The 20,218-nt window shown below is 34.8% G+C and overlaps 1 protein-coding gene across 10 annotated transcripts in view; it reads left to right on the top strand.

Moving 5' to 3' along the window:
* Patronin (calmodulin-regulated spectrin-associated protein patronin) overlaps positions 1-20,218 on the top strand; it is a 124,325-nt gene that overhangs the window by 36,919 nt on the left and 67,188 nt on the right. The window lies entirely within an intron of this gene.

A 20,218-nucleotide genomic window follows, 5' to 3' on the forward strand; every position in this document is an offset into this window, starting at 1 on the left:
GTGGTAACAGGTGTTGGGCTTATCCGTGATCTCCATCTAAGTTTTTGACATTCATGTCTCTTCTGTTCTATTTCAAAAAGATCATATAGAGGAGAAATTGTATCCATTCTTTTGTTATTCATGAAAATTTGTACCCATCAATCTCTTTTCACGACGAATAGAATGAAATATATTCGTTTCCTGCGACCCTTGCGACAAGTGTTAAATCTGCGATCTGCAGACATAAGGAAACGTGTATCGTTTCGCCACGGTTCTTTATGGATTTTACAGTCATAAAAAGCAACTTTGTCAATTTTATGCACTTGAAGAACTATTATGATCGTTTCGAAGGCTTATAATAATAATAATTGTCGACAACGAGGTACTGTACACATGGTCGATTGAGCTTAACAAGATCATTAGGATAACGTCCTCGCTGGGTATTTTCTATTGTTTATCTAGATTGAACAGTTATCGTTATTAATGTAATTTGATTGTAATTTTTTCAGTATGGTTTGACCGTGAAGTGGTTAATAATGAAATATATTAAGTTTTTAAAATTCTGGTGTCGGGTGAGGTCTTATCACGTTCCCTTGTCTGTTTTAATCAGTTTTAAAATAAGTTTTTTCCGTTAAACAGCAGTCGATCCCATACGAACAACCTTAAGAAGTAGAAACTTGTGCGAGCTAAGGATTAACGAGGTCATACCTTCCAAATTGAATATTTACTCAGAATTTCAACTAGGTTTTTTAACCCACAGTTGTTTTTTGTATGACTCATTTATTTTTTATCTCTTGTGTATTTTATATTCTTTACATATTGTATTTACTAAACCACTACATACCAAGATCGGTTTAAAATTGTTCTTGGATACCATCGGAAATTTCAGTAAACTTGCTAGGATTTTGGAAAGCTGCATTTCGAATTCAAGTAACACTTTTTTGGTGAATTGACAAAACGGCAACACGTGTTTCTCTAATCAATAATTTGTAAGTATCGAAATTAGGTGTGTATGAGCACAGGCTGTGGAAAAAAATTGACTAGTAGTCTTACAAATAAGGTTCGGAGACCTTGCTGACCTAACCTCAGCCTTCTTGAAGAACGCAATTCACTTTACCCTAATGGACACTGGTTAGATATAAAAAATTAAACAATCATTCACGATGGCTCACATTGCTTGAGAAATGCTGTAATTGGCAGCCTGGTAAGTAAGATGGATATATTGTTAAAATAGTGCCGATTCAAAAGTCGTTGCTGACCGCTTCATTACAAAATGATATTGATCAAAGGCACTTCAAGTGATTACCATGAAAATTGAATAGCATTGATATTTGTGGGATTGTTCATAAATGGTTTGAAAATTATTTATCTAATAACAGAAAACAGTTTATGTGTTTGGGAAAAAATGCCAGTATTGAAAACTATCATTTGTGGTGTTCCACAAGAGTCTATTTTAGGTTCAGTTAGGTTGATTTACATAGATTCTGTTTCAAAATTATTGTTGAAAGGAAATATTAACTTATACGCGGATGACACAACATAACTTTTTCTAGTGCTACTAAAGAAATAATAACATGATTAATGACATTATATTGCTAACCTCTTGGTTAAATTATCATAAATTGAGTCTGAATATGAAAAGGATTCTTTTATGTTGTCAATTAAGAACAAAATCACATACAAAGAAGAATTGGCTTATGACAGAAAATTATTAAATATTGTCAAAATACCACATTTTATTTCAAGGATTATACATTGATGAAAGTCTTTGTTGGAATACTCATAGAATTCAGAATACTTCATTGTTTTTATTTTCAGTTTCGTTATGTTTTTCGGCAGTTTTGACCTCCTACGAAATTCAAACAGGTCGCTATTTCGAAGGTAAGCTGAGAAAGACGGAAAATATTTCATTTTCGATTACATGAATGTAGGAAGATAATATCGGTGTGAATTGTGCGATCAATTAATAAAGTCTCCCACGGAGGATATCAATAACTCCCGAAGTCAATAATGTCAACAAATTGAAGGTCGTTCATACGGAGGTAGGTTTATGTAAACTCTCCATTTCCTATATCAATATCAGCTGTTGAATTATACGAGGACGAACGGACGAACTTGTAGAAATTTCACTAGGAAAATAATAAACTACAGTTGGGACGACGAAAGAATACACATGAAATACACAATTAAACACGCTCTTTCAGAATTTTGATGAAATTGAGTTTGTAGCCCGAAATATTTTTGATGTTATATTTGCGATACTGGCTTGTTCACATTCAACAACTTTCAAACATTGAATTGGGCATTTTCATTCATTCGGGATGTGTGTTTTTTAAAACGATTTTCGACAAAGCACTTCGTCTGAATTTTGTCATTATTTTTGACACAGGTACTGAGTTGAATTTTTCTTTCTGGATGTCGCTCATTTAAAATATTAGCAGCTTGTCGGTATGTTGTCTTTTCCCCACATATTACAAACATTTAAATTTTTTCCTGAAATAACAACATTATTTAGAAACGAACATTGGACGCTTAGGCTGATTTACATCTCTTTGGACAAACGAGTATTTATCATCAACGATCAAAGTTTTCAATACGTTCGATTCAAGCTTGTAGTATTGATTCTTATTTAGATGTTACCACACTTTTGTTCGAGTTTTTTACCGTCATTCTAATTTTCTTTCAAATTAGGTTGCAAATAGTTGAAATTGGCACAAACACTAATCTGCATTACATGTTGCCCACGAAGAAGTAAATATGAACTGAATATATCGTTTTTTTAACGAACGAATGTGCTCTTCATCAAAAATGTCCAAAAATTTTCTGATTGATTCGGCCGTTACTTGATGAAGATCCATAGTAATTTCACAAACTACACTTAAACGATTTGATCTCCACTAACTTTATTGAAAATAATCATAACATGTTTCGCTAAAACATTAGCTTTTTCAAATGATTAATACATCCAAGCATCCTTACATTCATATTTATATACTACAGGTAACCACAATCGAGACTACCTGTAAGAAATTACCTGAATCTCTACATCACATACCTGCTCGATTATGCTTACCTAAAGCAAATTGCCTACCATCTACATCAATAATAATTCTTTATGGGTTTTTAAGAAAACAAGTTCAATAATGGTGATCTATTCAAATCTAATTGGTCATTCATTAGAATATTTGAATTTTTAAGTTTATTAATTTCCATTGCTTCTAAATGATTCAGTTTGAAACCTTTATTTTCAATGTGCAAAATTTCGAATTCTTCATTAAAGATGTGATTTTCTTCTAGAAGATGATTTGAATACGTTGAATTTGTTTTCTTGTTTACATAGCTCTTATGATGTTCCTGGATTCGATTCCTAAATGTCCTGCCAGTTTGACCAATATATACCTTAGGGCACGTTCCACACTTTAATTTATATACCCCTGATTTCTCGAATTTAGATGTCTTATCTTTATTATTTTTAACTAGCTTTCCCAACGTATTACTTGTTCTATATGCAATTTTAATATCTCTATTTCTCAAAAATGAAGCCACTTTTTCCGTTGGTTGTCCAAAATAGGTTAAAGCTCTATAATTTTGATTATCTACCTTATCAATGGGAAAAACGTCTCGCATCGCTTTTGTGTAGACTTTCTTGGCAAGTATTTTGTTTATTAATTCGGCTTTAAACCCATTGTTTATCGCAATTTGCTTGATGAAATGTTCCTCTTTCAATAGATAATTTTGATAAAGAACTCAATATCATCAAGCAAATTGCGGTAAACAATGGGTTTAAAGCCGAATTAATAAACAAAATACTTGCCAAGAAAGTCTACACAAAAGCGATGCGAGACGTTTTTCCCATTGATAAGGTAGATAATCAAAATTATAGAGCTTTAACCTATTTTGGACAACCAACGGAAAAAGTGGCTTCATTTTTGAGAAATAGAGATATTAAAATTGCATATAGAACAAGTAATACGTTGGGAAAGCTAGTTAAAAATAATAAAGATAAGACATCTAAATTCGAGAAATCAGGGGTATATAAATTAAAGTGTGGAACGTGCCCTAAGGTATATATTGGTCAAACTGGCAGGACATTTAGGAATCGAATCCAGGAACATCATAAGAGCTATGTAAACAAGAAAACAAATTCAACGTATTCAAATCATCTTCTAGAAGAAAATCACATCTTTAATGAAGAATTCGAAATTTTGCACATTGAAAATAAAGGTTTCAAACTGAATCATTTAGAAGCAATGGAAATTAATAAACTTAAAAATTCAAATATTCTAATGAATGACCAATTAGATTTGAATAGATCACCATTATTGAACTTGTTTTCTTAAAAACCCATAAAGAATTATTATTGATGTAGATGGTAGGCAATTTGCTTTAGGTAAGCATAATCGAGCAGGTATGTGATGTAGAGATTCAGGTAATTTCTTACAGGTAGTCTCGATTGTGGTTACCTGTAGTATATAAATATGAATGTAAGGATGCTTGGATGTATTAATCATTTGAAAAAGCTAATGTTTTAGCGAAACATGTTATGATTATTTTCAATAAAGTTAGTGGAGATCAAATCGTTTAAGTGTAGTTTGTGAAATGTCCAAAAATGTTTATCCTAAATGGCATTCTGTAGAAGTATATTTTGGACACATACAATATATAATTCCTGTGTGGAGCCTTCGAAAATATCCTAACCTCCTCAACTAAAATTTCAAGTCAATATTTTAAATTACAGATGAGTCTGTGTTACCCTCAAAGTAACGTTCAAACGTACAAATCGTTCACTTGGTGTTTCACTTGTAATAAAATATTCTAACCATTATTTCCAGATTTGCATGTATTTAGTTTCTTTTCGGTGACCCCTGCTAGACATAGACGACAATCTAAGGATTCCGTGATTGTTTCTGGATTTCCCCCGATCTTTTTCAGTTTAATCCGAAATCCAATGAAATTCGACCTTGCTGATAAAATCTTGGCACGAACCAAACGTTCAAATATAGACTCTTTAAATCAATCTCGTTCCAATTAATTTCGTGGAAGCGAAAGCCGGAAATCGATATCTATTATTGTCTCAGATGAATGCTGCATTTCCGAAACGATATTTACGTGTTATGACCGATGAAAATGTCCGTGAGCGTTATGAAAAAAAAAATTGAAATTTTTGATTCATAAACATAAAAACTCTCTGACATGGCTTCAAGCTCTAGAAATTATTCTTATTATTATTGCATATTTTTGAAACTCCGATAATTCGATAAGAACGAAGGTCCAATATCATTTTTTTAAAATGTCAGTGTTTTAGTTTGAAAGGTTTTTTCTGCAGTCAAAATGTTATGCTAAGTTATGTGAAACGAGAATACAAACAGATTTAGAAGTTCACCCCTATATTTCAATCATTTTACCTGTCAAAAAGAGAATCAGAATCCGAAAACTAGCTACAGCTGCCGGACTGAGTCATGTCCGGTGAAAAGCCCGTCCCTCCCGAATTCGCCTCTTCATAAACTGCTTTTTATATATCTACAAGAACCCAAATGGCATTTTAATATCCTTTTATTGTTTACCCCTTAATCCGTACTACGTAAAATTGCAAACAAAAGTTTCTATTCTTTTTTTCCCAATACTTTCTTTGTTATACATCGACCCAAACTTTACCCAGATATGATTTCTCCCACCTACCATGACTCAGTCCCGAAGCTGTATACCGGGTGTCCCACATTTTATGTGACAGGCAATACCTGGTTTGTTGAAGGAGATACACAAAAATGTTTCATAGAAAAGTTTTAGGAGTTCATGAGAGCTATATTTTCATATAATTTTTAAATAAACAGGGTGTTTGGTGTAGGTGCTACAGACCAAAATTCCATTTTTCAAAATAGAACGCCCTATATATCATTACATATTCAGATGCTACGTTAAATTCTGATATCATTTCATCTTTGGTTTTTGAAATTCGGTTACGGCGTTGTTAAGTTATTGCTTAAAATGTAAAGTCTTGAGAACGACTATTATTTTTGAAAATATCTCATACAATTATTCCCTCTGCATCAGATCACATGAAAATTAGTCAAAATTTTGGGTGTTCGAAGTAATAGTTTCAAGTTTGAGTTGTGGAATTCAGTCAGGAATCATTTTGAATATGAAACAATTGCGAAATTGAAAGAAGTGTATTCGAAAACAAATCTTTAATTAATAACAATGTGAAAAATATAACTTGATAAATCATTTCATGAGAATGGTAGGTACCTAGAAATAAGTCATAAAAATTGTTCAAAGTGATGCCCATTAAATATTATGCAGGCTTCGAAACGTCGAATCACTTCTCTCGTACAAGTCGCTCTTATAATATCAGGCGTAATATCACTGCACGTTAGTCGAATTTTCATTTTCAGATCATCCACATTCAAAGGGGGAGTAGTGAAAACAATATCTTTTAAATAAGCCCATAGGAAAAAATCAAGCGGTGATAAATCTGGGGAACGAGCCGGCCACCGAATTGGACCCTTATTACCAATCCATCTATTTGGGTACGTTCTATCCAGATATTCAGTAACAACCTGTGAATTGTGAGGAGGAGCACCATCTTGTTGCCACCAAATTCCTTGTCGTTCTGCTATGGGAATATCTTCCATCAACTGGATCAAATCATTTTCTAGAAAATGTAAATATCGCAATCCATTGAGATTTTCATTGAAAAAGTAAGGTCCTATGATGCGGCCATTGAACAATCCACACCATACATTAATACCCCAAGTAGTTTGAAAATTACTTTCGCGGACCCAGTGGGGATTTTCATGAGACCAATAGTGACTGTTATGTCGATTCACAACTCCATTATTGTGGAATCGCGATTCATCGCTCCACAAAATTTGACTGAATATGTTAGGACTTTCATGTTATATTACCTGAATACAAGCAATGAATTCAAGTCGTCGTTCAAAGTCCGTGGGTTTCAAACCTTGTACCAACTGAATTTTGAATGAGTGGTATTTTTTTTCTTTCAGAATTCTCTGTACATTAGATTTACTAACACCGACTTCTTCTGCAAGAGTACGGATAGAAACATGTGGATGAATAATAATATAAGCCAACAGAGTGATCTCTAAATCTTCAGTTCTAACAGATCTCTTATGATGACGATGCTTTATAGTAGAAGGAAATGACCCAGTTCGCAATTTTTCTACAACTCTCGAAAAAGTCATTCGTGACGGAATGGGTCTGTCTGGAAAACGTTCTTGGTATAGACGTTGTGCTTGACGGCAGTTTTTCTGACATTCCCCAAAAATTAATAACATATCAATGCAATCACTTGGACTAAACGCGAAAGGCATACTGGAGTTTTCGCAAAAAGAACACAGTTACTGTTTTGCAAAGAATCACTGAATCGAACTGACAAGTAGATACAATTCAACAACATTTGTTACTACGGCATCAACAAGCATAAGCTACTTGATGAAATTGTACAATATAAAGCAATTCACCCTCAAGTTAGTCACATTCTCAAGAATTTCAATATTATATTCAACTGATATCGATATCGTATCGTAGAGGTGAGAATAATGGTTTGTATTCAGTAGTAGTCTAGTTCAATTCAATAAAAGATATAGACTGGATTCGTGTACGAGTAAATAAGTTTTTTTGAAACTTTATATTTAAGGAAAAGTGCAATAACTCAACAACGCCGTAACCGAATTTCAAAAACCAAACATGAAATGATATCAGAATTCAACGTAGCATCTGAATATGTAATGATATACAGGGCGTTCTATTTTAAAAAATGGAATTTTGGTCTGTAGCACCTACACCAAACACCCTGTATATTTAAAAATTATATCAAAATATAGCTCTCATGAACCCCTATAACTTTTGTATGAAACATTTTTGTGTATCTCCTTCAACAAACCAGATATTGCCTGTCACATAAAATGTGGGACACCCGGTATTTCGCAGTTCTCTACTCGAAATTTATCTTGTTTCCAAATTTTGTCGAAGATTATTTGAAATAATAAAAATATGTCAATTCTTCAATAATCTTTCAAACATTCTACGTAGAACAAGGTTTTCACTGATATCAGATGATCTTTCTCGCTTTATTCCATTCCACTTAGTGGTCACTGTATGAGATATCGAAACGTGTTCTGATAATTATAATTATGTTAGCTGCTAATTTCTAATATAATCTCGCGCACTTTTATTGGCCATGATATCGCACTAATATGACTTTTTCCCCAACAAAAACGTTGTCGTCAATGTCCTTTTTTGTTTTTTATTCCTTGCTGATGGGTCTTGTATGTGTGCGTATTGATCTCAGGGTATGTTTGAGGACAGAGTTCCATACACGAGAACAATACTCCAAAGAAGGTCTGATCTGAGCTTTATAAAGCATCAAACGTTTCTGAGGTGTGTACAGTTTTCTGGTTCTGAACAGTGTTCCAAGATTTTGAGAAGCAGCCTTTGCAATTCCAGCGACATGATTGTGCCAAGATATATTGGTGTTCATTTTAACCCCCAACAAACTTATCAAAGCAAAAAGCAGAGTTGTCTGACCTGCCATTATTATATCCGGTTCGGAGACATTTATCTTGGAGAAAATCGATGCCTGAGTTTTTGTGGCATTGAATTGAACCTGGTTACTTTCACCCTAATTCGAAATCACTTCCAGATACTCATTAAAATATGCAACCTCCTGCTGCCGGTGAAACCAATGTCCTGGAATCCAAATGGAATGACGAGACAAGTGTGCTGTCGTCAGAAAAGCAATATATCGGATTCTTAGTTTTTTTCCAATAAGTCGTTGATATACAATAAAAAGAGGGTTGGAGACAATATCCCTGGGGAACACCAGCGTTGATGGTGAAGGTGAAGAGCCAAAAATGATCCGACAAGCCATAGCATCGAAGTTTGCCAGCAAACTCTCATAGCACACACGGTCAAAGGTCTTAGAAATATCAAGCGAACAGCTCTTGATTCTTCCTGTTTCTCTATTGCGTTATTCCAAATATGGGTGACAAACGATAGAAGGTCGCCTGCTGATCTTTGTTTCCAAAGCCATATTGATGATCGCTCTAAATGTTGAAGCCTTCCAAATATTTGAGGATATGGTGGTTTATGACTTTCTCTATGATTTTTGATATCACTGATAGCAAAGGTTGAAAAGTCTGCAAAATACTGGTGCGAGTTTCTTTTGCGCACTTTTTAAGTACGATGACGGGCCATTCATCAGGGCCTTGTTGATATTGAGCTGTTTCAAAATTCACTTGACAAGGCGCTGTCGAAAAGTAATTTCTGGCATTGTGGACTCTAGTGTGGGAATAGTGGGTGGTGTCTTTCCCAGAAAATCGGCTGTGGAGTGGGACGCAAATTGTTCAACTAGTAGATTTTCTTTTTCTATTGGTGTTGTTGAAATTGAATCATCTGCTTGTGTTAGTGGTGGAAAGCTACCGACCAGATGGATCTAGATCCGTCGGGATTGGCAAGCAGTTTATCCCTAATTCTCTGATTATGAACTTCTTTGCTTTCATTTATCCTAAGTTTGCAGCTGTTGCGAGCATTAACTAACTTCCGTAACTTCAGAATCACAAGTTATTGGATCTTTAGAGCTGAAACAAACATCTAGCCAGGGGAAATTTTGGAAATGGTCTTGAAGATCCTCCCATTCAGTTGATCTGTAATGCCAAACTTTGCGCGGCTTGGATTGTTTTCCAACATTTATCGGTAATTCACTCAACACTGAAATGAGTTTGTGGTCAGAAGATCCCAATGGAGACCACGGGTGTGAAGTTATCCACATCCGCAAAGTACATTGAAAAAAAAAATGGAATTATTATTTTTTCATTTACCGACTCTGTACACCTACCATTTTTCAATAACATACGCTTATTGACTGATTCAACTGAAAAAAAGAACCGTTCTAGTTTATCAAACTGTCTGAGGGGGGTGAAAATGGGGTGAAAATATTAAAAAATTTCGTAACATACAAAATCGATTTTGTACATCTACAAAATTGAGACATGTTATTCCTGAGATCTATTCGATGAAAACAACTTCACGTAATAGTGTACACATTCAGTTTTCGAAGATACGCTTTTTTTAAGTTTCCACCCCATTTTCACCCCCTCAGACGGCCTGGAAAACTATGACATGAATATTTTTCTGTTGAATAAATCATCAGGAATAACATGTTTCAATATTGGAGATGTACAAAGATGTTATGAATTTTTCAAATATTTCCACCGTATTTTCATCCCTTCCGACAATTTAATAAACTAGGACGGTTCTTTTTTTTTTTACTAAATCAGTCAATAAGCGTATCATTACGCTTACGGTTTTTACATTGTTCTCGATTATTGTGAAGAGGAATCGTCAGAAGGGTCTAATATTGATATTCTCTAAAAGAAATTGGTTCAATAGAAGATCTATCACTATTCGAGATATGTCATAGTGGATGGTTTCAAAACTATTATAGATTAGGTATGTATGGATCAAAGTTTGTTGTTGAATGGTAGATTGATATTTATTCATTTCATAAATTTTTTTTTGTACTTTCCATCTCAACAGTTCATTCAGTCTCGCTTGGATTGGTCAGTTTTTTAGTCTAAACTAATCCTAAATAATTTCGGAATGTGAAATGTTTGTACCGTGCTTGTTCGCGGAAGTATTACGATCGTGTATGTAGGTTATACTTGTAGACACAGACGTATGTAGTAAAGTTTGGGTTTTATTTGTGAAATACCGAGACGGTGCCAAGCAACGGAAATAAATGGCTCAACCAACTGAACTTCGTCTGCGAGAGGTGATCGGTGCATTTTTCCTACGCGGATTATGCGTGGGTGTCTGAAAATGTTTTATCGGAGATGATTACGATACGTAGAGATTGCACGTTGGAACAGGAATGTTGATAGTTATGAGGATACTTGAGGCGTAAAGTGATCTAGTACAACGTGGGTGTAAACAAGCGCTATAAACGCGTGGGAGTGACAGTGAAGGCACTTATTTGCTTCAAATATGTTCGCGTATTTATACTTCATTATTGAAAACATATTTGAGTGTATAGGAATCCAGCAGATTTTTTATCTGCCACACTTGGTGTCAGGCGAAGAGCGAATTCGGAATAAACACTTTCTCTCAGTAGGTGAAGTCTCACTTCAGAGTACCACCACTCTTCTACTTTTTGTCATTACCCAGTCGACCAATCAGAAGCTACCGCGCGCGCAGCGGGAAATTCAAATTGTTCTCACTTCAACGAGACTTGGGCCTCGAGATGGGACTTCAAATTGCACCTCGAATTAAGATAATGTACCTTCAAACATTGTTGAGCCCCCATTGGGACCTCAGTGTGGTCTTCGAGATAGGACCTTGTATGGATCTTCCAAAAATGTTACGTTGAATATCCTCAAAAAACATTTTTGGGCTTCGACATGGAACCTCGACTGGGACCTCAAATTGGTCTCCGAATAACGATGAGGCATTCCCCAAAAATTTCACGTCAAATATCACCAAAAAAAAATGTTGGACCTTCATTTAATCCTCGAGATAGTACCTCGACTTGGCCCTCGATTTAGCCCCCGAATTAGTCCTCGAATTGGTCTTCGAATTAGGATTATGCTTCCCCAAAAATTTTAGGTTAAATGTCCCCAAAATCCCCAGCATCAGCTAACTATAAATGGAAATATGTATCTTACACTCTTACGTCTCACTTCAGATGGATCACCGCTATGAAATAAACTCTGAAACTTACTCATTGCATGATATCTCCTCTGCTAAAGTGAATCCCGTCCTGTGTCAGCGTTATACAATCACATAACCCGTATGGCGTGCATCTATATCCAACTTCGATCATTGATATACCAATATTACAATAAACTAATTACACTTCTGAGAGGATATTTGCGAGCAGCCATAAGTGCTCAGCTTGGATGTTTTTGTCAGGAAAATTTGAAGGTTTCTGTTGAATGTTTCAGCAGCTTCAAGATAACTGAATAATCAGTTGATAACGGTTGAATCTGAAGGTTCGTCTTTGGCTCAATCGATATGATCAATATATTATCTACCACCATCTGGTTAATGTTTTCTATTAATGCATTAGAAACGGAAGATCTAGTATCTGAGGGACCATCATTTTTTTGCTGCTCATGAGCACTATGACTTGTCCAATTTTTCCAGTCTCAGCAACCATTGCATTTTCACGTTTTAATTACATTTTTCCCTCTTTCTATGAAACGCTCTCCGACCCTATTGTTCTTTGTACAAAATTGTACAGTGGATGCTTGTTTTTTTGATTACATATAAATCTGGTTGCTTCATATAATCCTCCAGTTCCTGACATTAGCATGAGACAAGATGAGCTGTCTATGATCCTCTGTTGCATTATCCACGTCTAATGTCTTTGTTGCTCAGATCTAGCTTGCTCGGGTATCCTCTAAAACTTAGAATCTAAATGGAGAATGTCCAATAAATAATCCTATAATTACTCTACGGAACAGTTTTTCTCAGATGGTTCTACTGGACAAATGCCGCATGTTCCTGATTGCATATTATTGAAATGAGTTTATGATCCATTCTCCAAATCTACTTTTTTCTTTAACATTCATTCCTGGTCACCCTTATGGAGGCCTCCGGTTCTAAATTTGTCTCCAGAACTTTGGTTTTGGTACTAGATTTGCAATTTATAACCAGTAGAAGTTCTTCCAGAAAAGCCCTCTTATTTTCTCTTCTGTTTTTCCTATTAATTGAAGATGAATAAAATCTATTGGTTTTCCCAGAAGAAAATACAGACTTGGGACAATGAACTGGACACAATAAAACACAAAAGACAAACCATATGAGTTTTTCACTCATATGGTATAACGAGAGAAAGAGCTCTTATTTGGTTGATAGCTTGCGCTCGATACGTTGAAGAATCATAGAAACATGAGTCGGCAATTTATGAGTTATCACTATCGTTTCATAGATATCGGTCGATTATTGTAAGTTCCTGTGGTTTAAAGTTTTTTTACACGCTTTATATTAGCTTCACCTGTATGTATGTATTTTTGTCTGTAACTTTCAAGCTCGGCATCTGTATTGACAGAATTATCGGCATTATTGCTTGATCTATTCGCAGGCAGATGGCGCTGTACGTAATCTCCTTAATATTTCCTGATCTATTCGCGGGCAGATGACGCTGTACGTAAAAATAAATATTATTTTTAAAAAAACGAAAAAACATGCTTTTAAAGAACATCGAACTAAAAAGTTGAAAATATATATTTTTTTAAATAAGCTCAAAACAATAACGATCGAAAAATACTAGTATTATTGTGAAAAAAGCGTGGGCACTTTGTACCATATTTTTTGCGTGTTTTTTCGTTTTTTAAAACTATACTTATACTACTCAAATAGTTGTTTTAACAATTAATAAACTGCGGGCATTTTATATTCCATAGTCAGTAAATTTTATGTCATAATTATGGATTTTAACTTCAAATTGGGAATGGTTTTTGTCTAATGTTCCGCATACTGGAATATTTGAATTGCCGGATATTGGAGTTGAAATATTCCATTATGAAATAAATTGTATTCATGAATGAAAGCAATTCTTCAATTAAAGGTTAGGTTGTTGCGAGTAGTAGTCACCTTGTTTCGTTTTCATTTCTTTGTTGACTTCTGTCGGATGCACAAAATGACGCATGTTTGAAGATCTATTTATTGTCTGTACTGTATGTAAATGTGTCTTTCATTTTCGAATGGTAATAAAATTCAGGGATAACAGATTTGAGATATTTTCCTTCTTTACTTTTTTATAGAGGGTAGACCTGAAAAACATCTGTGCCAGGTCAATAGAATATATTTCTTTGTCATAAATAATAACCTTATGACTCAAAGAAGAGGTTATCCAAAATATATTTAACTTATTGGTGTGTTGATATAAAACAAGTCTGTTCTAAGCATTAGTCAAAAGATTTTATTATCACAGCAAATCGAATCATTTGTTATTCATAAACAAAACAATATCCAGTCAACAACCTCATTATCCACGTTCAAAGTCGTTATCGATCAGGAAGGAGAACGTTATCGATAAAATAAGAGAAAATCCATTTATGAAACTAATTTGTGGTGTGAGCGGTCTTGGTCTTCTTCACGCGGATGCACGTGTGTGTATCGGTCGATGGATGATTATTTTCGATATTTTTGCTGAACAGCTTTCTTGGCCTCGAGGAACTACTGGAATGTTGACGATCGTAAAGGACAGGGAGGTCTCCATAAAATTAACTATCGTAAACAAATTATGAACTAATGCACGTTTGACTGTCGACAGAAATAGCTCACGGAGATTATTATTATAATATTTGTGATTCCATTAACGGTAGTCGGTTTGTTTATTTTTTTCTGGTGAACACGGAAAATTTCAGTTTTTATTGTCTCAAGCTTTTCATGAATATATTACAACTATAACAAGTTGTAATTTCCGATTGAATATTTACTGTTTGTTACCTCGTTCACGGGTTACCTCGTCGGTTACCTCGTTCACGGACAGATGAGGCGATGACAAACATGTTGTTTGTCGTTCGCTTCAGCCTAGTTCGGGGAATGATACTTGTACTGACGAATGGCCAAACAGCCCGAAACCGGTCTGTAAGTGTGTTCCAATAATTGAAAATCGATTCCGGCAGTTTTACCGTCAACAGCATATGCAGGAATAACTTCAGTGAAGAATCCTGCACTGACAGCTGTCTCATATAATCCAACGCCCTTCTTGGTATAAGCCAGGGGAGTAGTTGTTTTCTGCCAATTCATTACCCCACAGTGTAGGTGAGTTGAGAATGGCCTGAACGAAAAATAGACAAAATGTCTTTTCGTGCCATTATATTTATTTCTCACATTGTGGAATGCTTCTGGGGTAATTTCGCCACCTCAGCCACCGTATTCACCAGATTTTGCTCCATGCAACTTTTTCCTGTTCCCAAGATTGAAGAGACCCATGATAGAGAAGAGATAGCTTTAGGACATTTTTTGGGCAAAAAGAATACCGTTATCATGCTTTAGCCACTTTATTCACTAGATTTGACACCCTGTAACTTTTTCCTGTTCCCAAGATTGAATAGAACTATGAAGGGACGCCGTTTTGCTACAATTGGGAAGATGAAAACCGAATCGCTGAGAGATCTCAGGGATATACCAGAAAGTGCATATTAGAACTGTTTCCAGGATTGGATTTAAACGCTGACACTAGCGTATTATCACCTAGACTAATTGTACCAATGATTTTTCGAAGATTTCGAAATTTCAGTAAGAGACTGAACTAAGAAATCATTGCATAACTCAGAAATTATATATTCATAAGTTCCAAACAGAACTGTAGTCTGGTATAACTCGAACAAAATGAAACATAATATGACTTATGGCTGAATTGAAAAATATAGGTATTAATGATATTATTATGGTGAATATCAGATGCAAAAAAAGTTCTTCAATGGTTCATCACAAGGCTGTACTAGTTTTCGCCTTCAATTCATAAAAAGTTTAATTTTGATGTATACCGGGTGTAACATGGACAGTGGTCTAACTTAGAGGATGTTTAGTGTTTATGTTTGATTTGGAAGTTTTAGTCATTTGTTATCTCAGATCTCAAAATTTCTAATGAAAAATCAGTATCTGGAAAATATCTGTATGTGAGATCGTTTTTTTTAAATAATACTTTCTAAAGACGCAGTGTGCAGACCCTTTTACATTGAACCACTATTTATTATTCACCCTAAATATAAAATTTCCTTTCTCATGCTCAAAATTGACGTAAAAATATATTTGAAAAATAAAAAAGTCTCCTCATTCAGAAGTTAACATTGACCTCGGGATGAATGTATCAATTTGCTTTTTTCCCCTTTTTATTGAATGAAATTAGTATCAAAATATCATTTATGGAATGAGACATGATTACGAAATTTATTTATTAGTGACATATCAAGAATACACTTGAAAAAAATGATTATAATGGAAGTTTAATGCTTCAATTGGATTGAAAACCGCAACTTTACTAGGAACAACGAAATGAGTCACGATGAAATCGATTCTTGATGGTCCAGCTCTGGTATTAATCGCACTTCAAATGATATTATGATAGCGTGACAGCGTTGGCCAAGGTCACAAAAAGTGATTCATGAACGACTCATCGTCAAAGAGTCACTAGAGTGCGATTGCCTAATTGGTGGTGTCTGTTCTTACATAGTTTGTATCCATCTTCAAGAAGTTTTTTCCTAAGCTGATTCATATGCCTACCATATCAACAAGATATCAGATTTTCATGGGTTTAAGTTGTTTTTTCTTTATTTATAAACCAGTATACACAATACTGGCGCACAGGGACATCTGCTAGAACATTCGACGTAAACACTACAACACAACAAAAAATTAAAGAGATCCCTTATCCAGTCGAAGTGTATCCTGTACTTTTGGAAGTATATATATTGGAACCACGAACATATTCTACGAGAGTATAAAGCAAAATGCCGGTTGACGTACGGGCATTGCATATACTTGTATACTATCGCTCAACTTATATATGGCGATGAAACGAAGTTAAATAAATTACAGAAAACTATTCGCGAATTACCTGACAGAGCTTACTAATCTGTCTGTTTTTTCGTTAATCAGCTGTCGCCCCCATACGAACAACTCTCAGAAGTTGAGAAACTTGTGCGATCTAAGGACTAACGAGGTCTTACCTTTTAACGTGTGATTCCTAACACGGCTTACTTAGGTTCAACTATGTTGCGCATTTTTCAATTTAGTTAGGTCAGGTTAAGTTGGTTTTCCTGCAAACAACTCTTTGACCACATATAAGCGTTGCGTCGCACCGTAGTAAGCTCTGTTTTTTTATTCGTGTCTATACTTGGGTCAGTATTTCCTGCGTTTCAAAGTTTCATATGCACTGGTCGGTAGAATAAGTATGATTAATATTTTTGGTGGATTATTTGTCAACCCTACTAAAACACTTTTTCCATACCAGAACAAAATCCTGTCTTTCGACGTGCGTTTCGCTGAGTCACCATCAGGAGATGAGTGGAGAAACTTTATGTCGGACCTCTTTCACATATTATATTATACTATTTAGCGATCCTATGAATGATATCTCATTCAATTTCATAACGAATGTTTTGGAGTACAAATTCGATAGGAAAACGTTATTTTCATATAATTTAATGTTCGAATTAAAGTAGTTGTTTCGGGAGGGTTTTCTGTTCCAATTTGTATCTGACAGTAACTTCTGTGACATATTTATAAAAAGTTTATTTTCAACTGAATTGGTTTATTCCTTCCTTCAAAAGTTTTTCACAACTTTTTGTACGAAGACGAAGAAGTGAATGCCAAAAAGCTTTTTTTCCCATAGACCTCACTCATTTCTATATATTGACCTAGAACCAGCTGAGATAGTACAAAAATTTGGGGTTCGGGACAAGATCAAGAAATAGTCACTGAGAGTATGAGAAATCGCCCGAGACAATAAACGGATAAACTTTCATAAAGGGATCGTTTGAGAAAAGACTTGAAGAACCACTTCATCACAGCAGACACCTGGACAAAATAGGGCTGTACAATGGAAACCTCAACTGCAGGCAATGCAGGGACCGAAACAGCTCCTAATGTTTTATGCAAATTAAGGCACAGGGTCAGATAAGAAAATTTATGGACAACAGGAAATATAATAAACATTCATCTACCTTTGAAGATACAAAATTTCAATGATAAACTGAATACTTCCATTTTAGAAAAAAGCTAATGAACATTTTGAAATTCCGACCATTAAATAATGGAAATAATAGAGTAGAATTTGAGTTTATTTCCTATGTCTTTGATGATCTTCGATGGAACCACATATGTATTTTCATTTAAACGACATATATCTCCTTATTGGCAAAATATGTGTAGTGCCGACCCTGTGCTGAAGATGTACTAATAGGAAACGAGTTTCTTGGTCGAGAAAGTCATTTCGAACTCAAGATATTTGTGTGGCAAGAACGACCACGCTGTTAATTTTTTTGAATGACGGATGCCCATTATTTCGCCTCGACAATTGCTCTCGAAACTAACAATATTAATAACGTTAACCTAGCTAACGAGCGATTCCAGTTATTATGTAGCAGCTGTTGTGATACTATTTCAATGAAATGGATTCTATAATTCCATTTGACGATACACAACTTTTATGGAAAAGATTCGAAGTCTGTCGCCTAGTTTATTGAATCAAATGTGATTTTTGAAAAACTTCTCATCTTCATGTCATTAAATATACCTAAATTACAACTGTCACAATTGAAATTTGAAATTGAGGTTATACTAAATTTCCAAAGGAATACAAAGTTTCGAGGTATTTTTGATAATCAAGAAATTACGTTTCTCCGAACTAATTTACTAGTCAAGACTCCAATCCGCTTAATACTAAGATTTTCAACGACAATTGTACTTCGGTGAGATAAACAATGTACTCTTGAAAATAATATTATCGTTATTTTTATTATTTTTTAATCTCTAAGGTTGCGATGGTCGGGCCCTATCCTCCGATACATCGGGGATACATGTGTGCCGCATTATCAACCTATGACCCCCCCACACCATGGGGTAAGTGAACATTGGGTCCAAGAAGCATGTGCCCTAAGCAAGCGTAATGAGCCAAGAATGACAGCCTCCTCCAATTAAGATTTCTGCTTTAGTGGGGCAACCCGGTATGATCTTGAGATTTGAGATTCGAGAGTAGATATGGCATCATTCCACCAAGGACTCCAATAATCAAAACAACAATTTTGACAGAGTTGTCTGGTAGTCTGTGTTTCTTCAGCCATAACAATACTTGACATTTTGAAAATTTTCAACTTTTAAATACCGTATATACATACCACAGGCGTTAAAATGTAAGTGACTACTCCGACACCGTAACAATTAATTCGCCAGCCGATTGCAGTTGAATTTGATGGGCCAGCGTAAGGAGGCGTGTTTATTTTACCCAAATGATTCAAATGTGCGTGGTGACCAGGCTTTGATCACGCATCTATAATTGTTTGGGTCACTTTGTTTGTTGGATGGATATAGTATATGTTTGTTAGGTTTTGTATGAAATGAACGTTATATTTATAAAGGTTAAGACAGAAATTACTGTTTTATTTTTTGAGAAATTGTATTTCCGTTTGTTCTTGTATATTGATTCACGAACTTAAATTTCCCCTTCATTAACATAAAATAGCAATTGTGTTTACGTCTATTGTTAATTTCTTCGTGGTTTATTTTTGTTTCTTGAACATTTTACAAAATGGCCTTATCATATATACTTAGATCATCACTTTTGGAACATCTTCACATTTCACCCAGTACTCAATAGACTACAAAAATAGGAAAGAACAGAATGCCAACGCAACTGTTAAGCGGCAATGATAGTTTTTTCAAATTCATGACAACGTCAACACAACTTACGCGTTTTTTAACACTTTATATTAGCTTCACCTGTATGTATGTATGTATGTATGTTTGTTTGTTTGTAACTCTCCTTTTCATTTCATATCGGGATCTGTATTTGACAGAATTATCGACATTATTGCTTGATCTATTCGCGGGCAGATGGCGCTGTACATAACCTACTTGATATAATTCAAACTCACTTTACATGTATTCCTTCATTTGAAAAAATTATTTTTTTTACTAACTCGCGCGCCTGCTGCCTTATTTGTAACCCTCCTTTGCGCGCCTGCTGCCTTGGGCTTGGTAGCTGATTTTCAGGCTCCCTCTCCGGAGTCGGAAAATATCAATGGTCATTTTTCTTAACAATATACGGCTGACTGATTCCAAAGTTTATATAAAATAGATATAGTTTAGAAAGACTAAAAACACGATTTTATAGCATACGAAACTAAAAAATGAAAAGTAAATATAGTTTTAAAACTAAAAAACACGCTTTTAAAGAACATCGAACTAAAAAGTTATTTTTTTTTAAATAAGCTAATTGTGAAAAAAGCGTGGGCGCTCTGTCTCATATTTTTTGTATATCAATCGCCCTTCGCTTTTTTCGTTTTGTTTTAAGCTTATTAAAAAAATATATATTAAACTATATTTATTTTACAATAACCCTACTTATTTGTTTCTACGAAAATATTATAGTACTGGCAACATTATTTACTGATAATCAATTTATGACCAAAACATACATAACGCTATACATAACTACTACAGTGGGTCTACAATAATTTCTGAAACAAAAGCCCATCCCAGCATCCAC

The sequence above is a fragment of the Leptinotarsa decemlineata genome, unplaced genomic scaffold (genome assembly GCF_025532065.1).
Source record: "Leptinotarsa decemlineata unplaced genomic scaffold, Ldec_3_MD MMD2_tig00026354_RagTag_RagTag, whole genome shotgun sequence".
Taxonomy (NCBI): Eukaryota; Metazoa; Arthropoda; class Insecta; order Coleoptera; family Chrysomelidae; genus Leptinotarsa; species Leptinotarsa decemlineata.